The sequence below is a fragment of the Microcebus murinus genome, chromosome 3 (genome assembly GCF_040939455.1).
Source record: "Microcebus murinus isolate Inina chromosome 3, M.murinus_Inina_mat1.0, whole genome shotgun sequence".
Lineage (NCBI taxonomy): Eukaryota > Metazoa > Chordata > Mammalia > Primates > Cheirogaleidae > Microcebus > Microcebus murinus.
The window spans coordinates 9,062,386-9,072,326 of record NC_134106.1 but is presented as its reverse complement, the minus strand read 5'-3'; the positions used below and the strand labels follow the sequence as shown (position 1 = coordinate 9,072,326).

Genomic DNA, 9,941 nt, shown 5'->3' with positions numbered 1-9,941 from the left:
GGCATGCACAGGAAACATGCACCTGTTGATGGAAACGTGATTTAGGATAAAATTCACAAGCCATTCTACAATTTTCTTATTCATGAATTTGAAGAGCTACAGGAGTTATCAGGATTAGCTGAAACCATAGCCACTGAGGACCTGCTGTAGCTGCCTGCCTCCTTTCCCACTCGCCCTCTGGGAAATGCCAGGGCCTCTTCAAAGGCTCTTCTCATATTTCAGGGAGCCTCCAGGAGATATGACACTTGATTACTTAATAGCTAGTGAGTGTGCACCCAGTGTGCGTTACACACCGTGTCCACAGTGGGATTAGGATGGCATCGTACCGAAACAGAAGTGGCCCCTGCTGGCATCCAGGGGCCGTCGTCCCCTCTTTCCCTCCTATTCAGGCTCCCAGCAGGATAAGGTGTCTGAAGCCCTGGAAATCGCAGACATTGCCAACAGTCTCAGAAATGCCATCCCTGTTGCATTAGGTTCCTACGGCCGCAGAAACAGATGACCGCAAACTTGGCTTAAAACAGCACAGATTTACCATCTCCCAGTCCCGGATCTCACGGGTGTCAGGAGTGGGTCTTGCAGGGCTATCACCAAGCTGCAGCAGAACCGCACTCGTTCTGGAGGCTCCTGGCTACAGTCTTGCCTTTTCCATCTTCTAGAAGCTAATCGCTCACACCTCTGCCTCCATCCTCACGTCTCCTTCTCTGAATCTGGCCTGCTGGCTTCTCTCTTATGACTCCTGTGATTACATGGGGCTCAACAGATAATCCAAGATAAACTTCCCAACTCAAGAACGTTAACTTAGTCACATCTGTGAAGTCCCTTTTGCCACGTAAGGTGACACTGAATAGGTTGGGGGCGGTAGGTCTGGATCATCTTGGAGCAGCCTTTATTCTGTCTACCACAATTCCCATCCCTGCCAAGGCTGCGGGCAAATGCTGCTGTGGCCTCTAGAACATGAGATGACAGCACCACTTGATGTCACCGATAAAAAAGTATGCTTTCACAGTTAATTGATTCTTCCCTAGGTATTTCTCAAGCACCTATCATGTGCCAGCATTATTCTCAGAGCTGGGCCGAGTGATCTGCAAGCAAGATAACGCTCTGCCCTCAAAAAGCCCTCTATATCTCATTGGGGACCGGCAGTAGCCACGCAAACATTAGCCCATACAATTTAACTATTGATGAGTTCTCCGAAGCAATAAAGGTGAGTGATGTGATGGAGTGTGACTGGGGAGGTGCTGGCCACGGGAGACCTCTCTGAGGCGGTGGCTCAAAGCTGAGACTGAGGGGACGTGAGGAAGCAACTGGGAAGGCGCTGTCACAGAGGGGACGCTGCTGTCACAGAGGGGACACTGCTGTCGCAGACAGGGGACGCTGCTGTCACAGACAGGGGATGCTGCTGTCACAGATGGAGGGGACGCTACTGTCACAGACGGAGGGGACACTGCTGTCACAGAGGGGACACTGCTGTCACAGACGGAGGGGACGCTGCTGTCACAGACGGAGGGGACGCTGCTGTCACAGACAGAGGGGACACTGCTGTCACAGACAGGGGACACTGCTGTCACAGAGGGGACACTGCTGTCACAGACAGGGGATGCTGTTGTCACGGATGGAGGGGACACTGCTGTCACAGACAGGGGACGCTGCTGTCACAGACGGAGGGGACACTGCTTTCACAAACAGGGGACGCTGTTGTCACGGACGGAGGGGACACTGCTGTCACAGACAGGGGACACTGCTGTCACGGACGGAGGGGACGCTGCACAGAGGCTCCGGGCAGGACCGAGCTTTGCGTGTCGGGGAAGAGCTGTGTGGCTGTGGGTGCGGGATGAGGAGATCGGGCACGATGGAGACCATGATGCAGGTTGAGGCCAGATCACACAAAGCCTTTTGTCGGCCTGGGGTAGAATTTTGCTTTTGTCCTGGGGGCAATGGGATGCCAAGAGAGGGATTTTAAAAGAAAAGTGACCCCCTCCCCCCCCCCAAAAAAAAAACTCTCTGGCTACCATACAGAGAATGGACTATTTAAGGGCAAAAGTGGAAGCAAGAATATGAGTTTCAAGATAAGTTCATTCGTCCAGGCAAGAGAGTAGTTTGTGTAATGGTCGTGATGAGTGAATTCAGGATATATTTCTGAAGTAGAATTGGTAGATCCTTCTAATGGATAAGGATACAAAAAAAAAAAAAAGACTCAAGGATAACACTTGCTTTCTTCTCTAGAAGGTGGGTGGACGGTGGTGCCATTTGCTGAGGAAGAATGGAAAGACGAACACAAACGAATTATAAAGATGGGGGCGGTGGGCAGTGGAGTCCAGCTCCACTGAGGATGAGTCAAGTTTGATGCCTGTTACGCTCCAAAGAGGAGGTTCAAACCAGCAGCTGGATATGTGAGTCTGGAAATTAGATGAACAATAGGGGAGAAATATAAACAAGGAGTCACCAGAGATGCAGAGACACCCACATCATCTTCTACGGTGACACTCAGACCCGAATGCTGCAAGACAGACGGACCCTGAGAAAGACGAGAAGCAGCCCCCGGGCACGGAGAGTTGCCCTTGACCTAGAAGCCATGGAGCCAAACCCGGCCTGAAGGAGACTGCCCTGGTCTGTAGCCCAGCCCTAGCCCTTCCTCCAGGGAGGGGCCGACAGGGAGAGACCTCCCAGTCGAAAGGAGTTACACTCTGGTGTCCCTGGGGGAAGATGTCATCAGCAGCCAGGGTGTATTTGACCTAGACCATTTTTTAAATTTAATTTTTTTAAATTTAATTTTTTAAATATTTAATTATTTGCCAATATTTTACATTTTTCAGGGTTTTATTTTATCTTGAAAAGTATGAAAAAACGAGGTGACCCAGAGCCCACATTCCCTCTTGGCAACCATCAGCTGCAGCTGAGATATCTATTCTCAAGTCACCATCGTGCTCCCTGAGGGTGGCATTAAGCCCTGCACCTTCAATCAACAGAAGGCCAGATTATGCAGAGTAAGAAAAGAAGTCTCTGTTCCCGCCATCACTATCGGGCCAACAGAGCCCCTGCCAGGGGCTGCAGCTCTAGAGCACCACTGTGTTCCACTGAGCAAAGGAGTAAGAGGCACTTGCTCTAAAGGCCCAGTCCTCTGTGAAAAAGCTTGGTCACCCATCGAGATTTAGGGACATTGCCTTGCAAATTCATGAAAAAGTCAACTATCACTTCTCCCACAATTTTCCAGTATAAATCGTTTTTCCAGAAATATAGCTTAAATAATACCTGGATAGTAGCTTCTAATGTCCCCTCTCTCAATCACCTCCCACCCCAAATGCCTGCAAAGACAGAAGAAGTTGAAAACCCAGAGCACGCTGAAAAATAAGCCTGGTAGGCAGCTGGAAGCTACGGTCTGGAATTTCATCCTAGAAACAACGAGTTTAAGAAAAAAATAGCCAAGGTTCAGCAAATGGTAAAATGCTGTTGCTCTAAGTGAAAGTGTTATAGTCCAGAGGGTTTGAAGCCCCATTTCCTAAATCTCTAATACCAAACCCCAGGCCCATTTAACCATGCATAGCTATTTCTCATCTTACCCTACCAGGCGGTGATCTGAATTATTGATCCCTTCCTTCAGTCAAGGCTACGATGTCCCTTAACCTCCATACCAAATCTAGAAATGAAGTAAATTACTGGACATGGAAGCTATATGGAGTAGCCCTGGTGCATGTTGTCGTACAAGTTTGTTCCTTCAAAGATAACTGAGATGTCAGATGTCTGAAATGCCCCTTGCTTTTTAAATATCTGGTTATAATTGAGTCTACCTTTCATCCCATGGCCTGGAATACCAAAGCACTTCCTACCATTTCTGTACATCCCCAGGGTGCTAGCATTCTCAAAATCATCCTTCTTCTGGCTCTGCATGTGCTATCTTAGCAGTGCATCAACTCAAGATGCAAAATGCCTCCTCTTCCGTGATTCAACAACCAAAATTACTCATGCAAAGTACTTGTGAAAAGAGTAGACTTTTCTAGAGATTAGCTTGGTTGGCGGTATAGGGAACAAAAGAGGATTTACAGGACAGAACTGTACTCAATCAATTGGGTAAGGCTAAATTAACAAATGACTCCCAAGTATTAGCAGCTTCCAGTAATAAAGTTCTACTGTTGGTTCACCCTGCATGGACTTCATGGTTGGCTCTGGCTCTATTCCCATTTTCTTCTTCATGGACCACGGCTGGCAGAGCATATGGTATCTGGAACACGGCCAGTCATCACAGAAGAAGGAATCACTCACTCACTGACTCAGAGCCTTTGCCTGGAAAATCACGCACATCAATTTCACTCACGATTTATTGACCAAAGCAAGTCACATGGCCCAGCCTGAGCTCTGAGAGTGTGGGGATGTTTAATCTTCCCACAAGGAACGGCGGCAAATATAGATGAACGTTAATACAATCTGCCACGTCAGCATTTCTAAATGCAGTAGTGGGTATCATGGTCTAAAACTGCTTTGGCACGACCCCCAAGGGCTCAGCAGCCCTCACCTCTCTATGGAGTCTCTTTCCCACCGTCCTGAGCAACATAATCGCCCTGTCTTAACACAAAGCTCCTTAAATTTTAGCTGCTGTCAACGTACAAACCCTCTACACCAACCACTTGTAAAAGTATTTCTTTAAATAAGGAATGTTGGTGTCAACTGTTAAAATAATGTTTTTCTCTGTCTGATTATATAAGAAAACTCTACAAGTAGGAGCAGAAAAACAGCAGAACACTGAATGCTGAAAATGGCAATTTTACATCAGGATTTGTACCGATTCCAAATACCAGGAAAGCCACCGTGGGCTTAAGAGAAAGTTGCCATCCTGGAAGAGCAGAGAAGTGCTGGGAAAAAACTCCCCAGAAACTGGCTGTCGAGGGCAGACCTGCTCATGCCTGTCTGCCTCCAGCTCTAACTCTGGCTCAGAGAGGATCCAATCCTTATGCTAGTGAACAGGAAACAGAGCCAATGACACTCTCTTATTGGCAAGGACTATTCAAGGTATATCTCATCTTTGTTTTATTTTTAAGGGTAGTAAAAAAAAAAAAAAAGAAAAGAAAAGAAAAGGCATCTTTTCATGGGCTTACTGGCTATTTGCATAACTTCTTTATAAAATGTCTGTTCAAGTGATTTGCCCAATGTGAAAAAGTCAAGTAAATATTTTTAAACAGGCAAGAGATTTGATCAGGCACTTTTAAAAATTAATTCCCAAGAGTCTAATAGGTGAATGAAAAGATAGCAACACCAGTTAAGAAAATAAATTAAAAGTAACAAAAACACTGTAATACTAAGTTTTGATGAGGACGTAGTACAACTGGAAATCTCAAATATTGGGAATATAAATGAACATTGGATAACTCTTTGGTTGTATCTACTAAACCTAAACATAGATCTACCCTCTGAACCACCAGTCCCAGCCATAGGTTTATACCCAAGAGAAATGAATACATTCTTTGTCTAAAATAGATGGACAAGATTATTTATAGCAGGTCTATTCATAATTGCCAAAAACTATAAACAACTCCAGGGATCATCAAGAGAAGAATGAATACATAAATTGTGGAATAGTCAAATAATGGACTACTATATAGCAATAAAAAATAAATAACCAACCATTGATATACACATAACATGCATGGATTTTAAAAACATATTTTGTGTGAAAGAAGCCATACATAGAAAAATCCATCCTGCATTTACATGAAGTTCAAGAGCAGGAAAATCTAATAGATAGTGATGGAAGTCAAAATATGGTTGTTCTGGGTTGGAATACTGATGTGGAAGGGACAGAAAGGAGCCTTCATGTGTCCTTAAAATATTCTCTATCTTAATCTATATGGTGGTTACGCAGATGTAGATAAACACTCTACTTAAGGTAATTATTCTTGAATATTTACTATATGTGTATTATATATTTATGCTGCTTATTTCATCAAAAACTAGAAACCTTGCCAACTCCCATGAGAAAATAAATTTTCCCATTTCAAAAATAATCTTGAAGTGGGAAGATTTAAAAGAAGAAAAAAACCATTCTGGGTACATCTTAAAAGATTGGTAAGACAGAATAAGAACCAGTAAGATAATTACACCCTTGTGGATCCAGCCTGAAATACATGTGGAAAATTCTGGATGATTAACGTCTTCAGAAACCGGCTCTTGGACATCCAGAAAATGGGAATTATTAGGAAAATGAGAACTTGTCTAACAGGCCCAGTGCAATGATTCAGTTACGTGAATCAGTATTTAACTCTGGAAAATCAGCAAAGAAACTGGCACTCTGTTCTTTCTGGAGATGGGATCCAGCAGTTTCCAAAGGAAGCCAGAAAAGTCCGGCTCGAATTTCAGCATCTATGTCCTCACCCGCAATGCACGGGCAGAGGGTTAATAAAAACACGTCAGATCGTTTTCTCTGTAACCACAAGCAGCGTTCTTAGTTTGTAAGAATAAAGTCTGGGGTTCGCTTATTATCATTCTCCGCGCCCTCCCCAGTCGCCCCTGGGCAGAATGCCCGTGAGATAGAGACAGTGACTAAAAGTGTCCTATTCATCGCCATGAATGTCAGCCTTTCAACCCGGACCAGAAGCCCTGGACTATGCGATGAGGGGGACGGGCAGGGGACCGGCATTCCTCAGCTAATAGAGGGCTGTTGTTTCAGCACCGTGGCCTCCTAAGCAGGGACTGACAGAGTGGCCTTGGAAGTGCTTATCTCCTGGGGACAGACCCATGCTATCAGGCCTGGCTTCACAACGTCTCTGTGTGACATGTCTCTTCTTTGGGCGGCAGGAGAAGCAGGTCGGAGGGGGCGGGGGTGAGCCGCAGAGGCGGAATCGGGGCTACACCTCACCTACACCCTCACACCATCCCACAACACTGGCGTGTCCCCCTCTGCGCTGGGTGCGACCCGCGGGGCCCAGCCTGTGGTTTCAGCCTGTTAGGAAGGAAAGACTCAGCACTTCAACTGCCTGCTTGGTGCGAAGATGGGTGCCTCTTTATCTTCTAACTGCAGAAACCTGATAAGAAGGCAGAAGTGGTAGGAGAATTTTTGAACTAAACAGAGAAAGAGAGACAATGATTACTGATTACTGCTATTGTATGTATCCCTCTATTCTTTCATGGTTTTTAGATTTTTCCATGAAAACAGAGAAATTCCTATTATATCTCTTGGGTTTGACTTTGGAAGACATAGGGGTCGGGGCTGACTCTAATATTTCCTGAATATGAAACTTCGGGAGAGTCTCTTAAACTCCATGGATCTAGGATATTTCATCTCTCTATGAAGGTTCTCAACAAGAAGCCACCATAGGTCCCTCTTATCTTTGACATCCTAGAATTCTATAAGGCTTTGCCATTTTTATTTTTTTCAGATTAAAATATACCGAGATCAAATCTGGCAACTTGAAGCAGAGCAGCACTTTGCAGGCACGGCAGGCTCGACATTTTCAACCACACACTGTAGGTGAAGCCCAGCTCTGCTCTCACTGACTGGTCCTATGATCTTGGGCTCTCTCCTTAAGATCCTTAAACCCGATTCCTTATCTGTAAAATGTGGATAATAATACCTGCCTCTCAAAAGTTGTTATATTTTCTATAAAACCAGGTAAGAAAGCTGACTTGAACATTAGCTATTATTAAGACCATTCGCCATGTGCTTGAGCCCAGACTCTCGAGCCAGACTTCTTAGGGTCCAATTCAAGCTCTGCCCATTTCTATCTGTGTAAACTTGAGCAAGTTGCTTAACCTCTCCGCCTCAGTCTTATCATCTGCAAAATGGGGATAATAGCATCTTCCTCACTGGGTTGTTTTATGGATTAAATTAATATGTATAATGTCCATAAAATAATATTTGGCACAGAATAAATGCTACGTAAGTGTTTGGTAAATTAAATAAAAATAAGTAGAATATATATGCATTATGTGTATAAACATATAAATGTTCTGGCACAATAAACACTGGACATGATGATGATGAACGCCACAGAAACCCCTTTTCTTTTAAGGCTAGAGATGGAACTTTAGAAACCAGTTCCCGAATATGGTTCATGATGGGCAGTGGGAGAAACAGGAACATGTCAGAGAAAAAGCCTAGTTTGGCATGCCTGACAATTTAGTATGCGTGTGCTTGGGACAAAGGCAGGCAGAAGGTAGAGTCAGATGATGACTCTAGATTTCTCTCTGGGCAACACTGTAGATGCTGGCTGATTTATATAAATGAAACCTCTAGGGAAAGGTCAGACTGGAGATTAAATAAAATCAATTTGTGTTCAGATACATTGAGTCCAAGGTGCCTTTAAGACATTAAAAGCAAAAGAAACCCTCTTATCCAAACAGGACCTGCACAGAATCCTGGCCAAGATGAATTCCAACAACCACACGAACCATTCTGTTTTACCTGCAACAGCGTGTACTCAGTCTTCAAAACAACTAAAGAAAAATCAGCTGAAGTACTTGCTTCCTGCACCTGCCTAAGAGGCACTTTGGGGGTCTGGGGGTTCAACCTCTTCATTAGCTTGAGGGCCTTGGACATTGTTCTGCCCTCTGTCCCTTACAAAGTGTTTTCACGTCCCCGATCTATCTGAGCTTGTGGAAAGATCACACTCCCCCCACCCCCACTTCATTGACACAAAGTGGACCTAGACCGGCTCTTCTCTTTGTGCAGAGTGCTCTTTGCTATTGCTTAATTAGCACCAACTGGTAGGTGCTATGCTACCTATTTAATCCGCATTATGCCATTTCATCCTTAGATTAGCCATGGAGACAGATGCTATCAGCTCTATTTTCAAATGATATAAAGGAATTTGTATAAGGTCATATCAGTGTTTTGACAAATTTTGGATAACTGAGCTCAAGTCTCCATTATGTTTCTGTGCCTTTTGTGGATTTTATTGTAGTAATGTTTTGATGATAATACACATTTCTTCAAGACAGACTATTCTTCATGAGTTCAAATCCTGAATCTGTCTCTTAATAGCTGTGGGGCTTTGGGAAAGTTACTTAACTTCTCTGTGTTGCAGTTTCCTTACCTATGAATTGGGATAATAATGGCATCTGCCGCATGTGGTTGTAATGAAAATGAATTAAAATTTGTGAAAAGCTTAGCAAATGCCCCAAAATTCAGTAGGCTCTGGGTTAATGGTAGATATTACCATGACTATAATTATGATTACCATAGGATCTATTTTCTTTAGGAGTAGAGATCAAACTTTGGAAATCAGTCTGCTGTAAACTAAGCCCCAGTAATAATTTTTGTATTTATTTCATTTATATTTATTATGGGGGAAAAAGATTCAAAGCTCTTATGAAAAACAGCATACAACTGGTTAAAAGGGAAGGGAAGAAAAAAATTAAAATGGGAGGAAGGAAGGAAGTCAAAGCTAGAAAATAAAGGCAAAACTTGAAGTGGTCATAGACTATTAAGTTCATTTCATGAGGTCTAGTACATTTGCAACATGTGGACCACAAATTCAACTCTGAATTTCTAGCCATCAGTGCAAAGAGGGAAACATAATCACAGAACACAAAAGATAAAGGAAATGCTCAGAGAGGCACAACCAGTCTTTATGAGGAGCTCAGAGAGGGACTTCCCCATTGTGTTTGGTTCAATGAACAATGGACAACGTGTTTGCAAGCGCCCCCTTTGTTCAGCCCAGCCTGGTCAACAGGTGTCAATCTCTTTAGAAGTCACTGGCCCAAAAAATCCCACAAGAAATCAGCCACGGTGGATCAACAGCATTGTGGTGAGGATATTTTTATTTCTGCCAGGGCTCTGGGCCTTTTTATCCCCACCAGAAGGCCTTTCTTTCACTTCTGCATTTCTTTGGTTTAGAGGTTTGATTTGTTAAGAAAAAAAAAAAAAAAGAAAGAAAAGAAAAGAAAAAAAAAACCATTACAGTAACAATAATGTTGATTGGATCAGGATCAGACAGCAGGTGAGCAGGGTCTCA

General features: G+C 43.8%; 1 long non-coding RNA gene across 1 annotated transcript; it reads left to right on the top strand.

Annotated features, from left to right (window-relative positions):
- Window positions 1-6,812: 6,812 nt before the first annotated feature.
- On the top strand, window positions 6,813-8,917 carry LOC142869950 (uncharacterized). Its single transcript, XR_012918472.1, has 3 exons — window positions 6,813-7,030; window positions 7,365-7,452; window positions 8,329-8,917. It is a non-coding gene; the product is annotated as an uncharacterized LOC142869950 (long non-coding RNA).
- The last annotated feature ends 1,024 nt before the right edge of the window (window positions 8,918-9,941 follow it).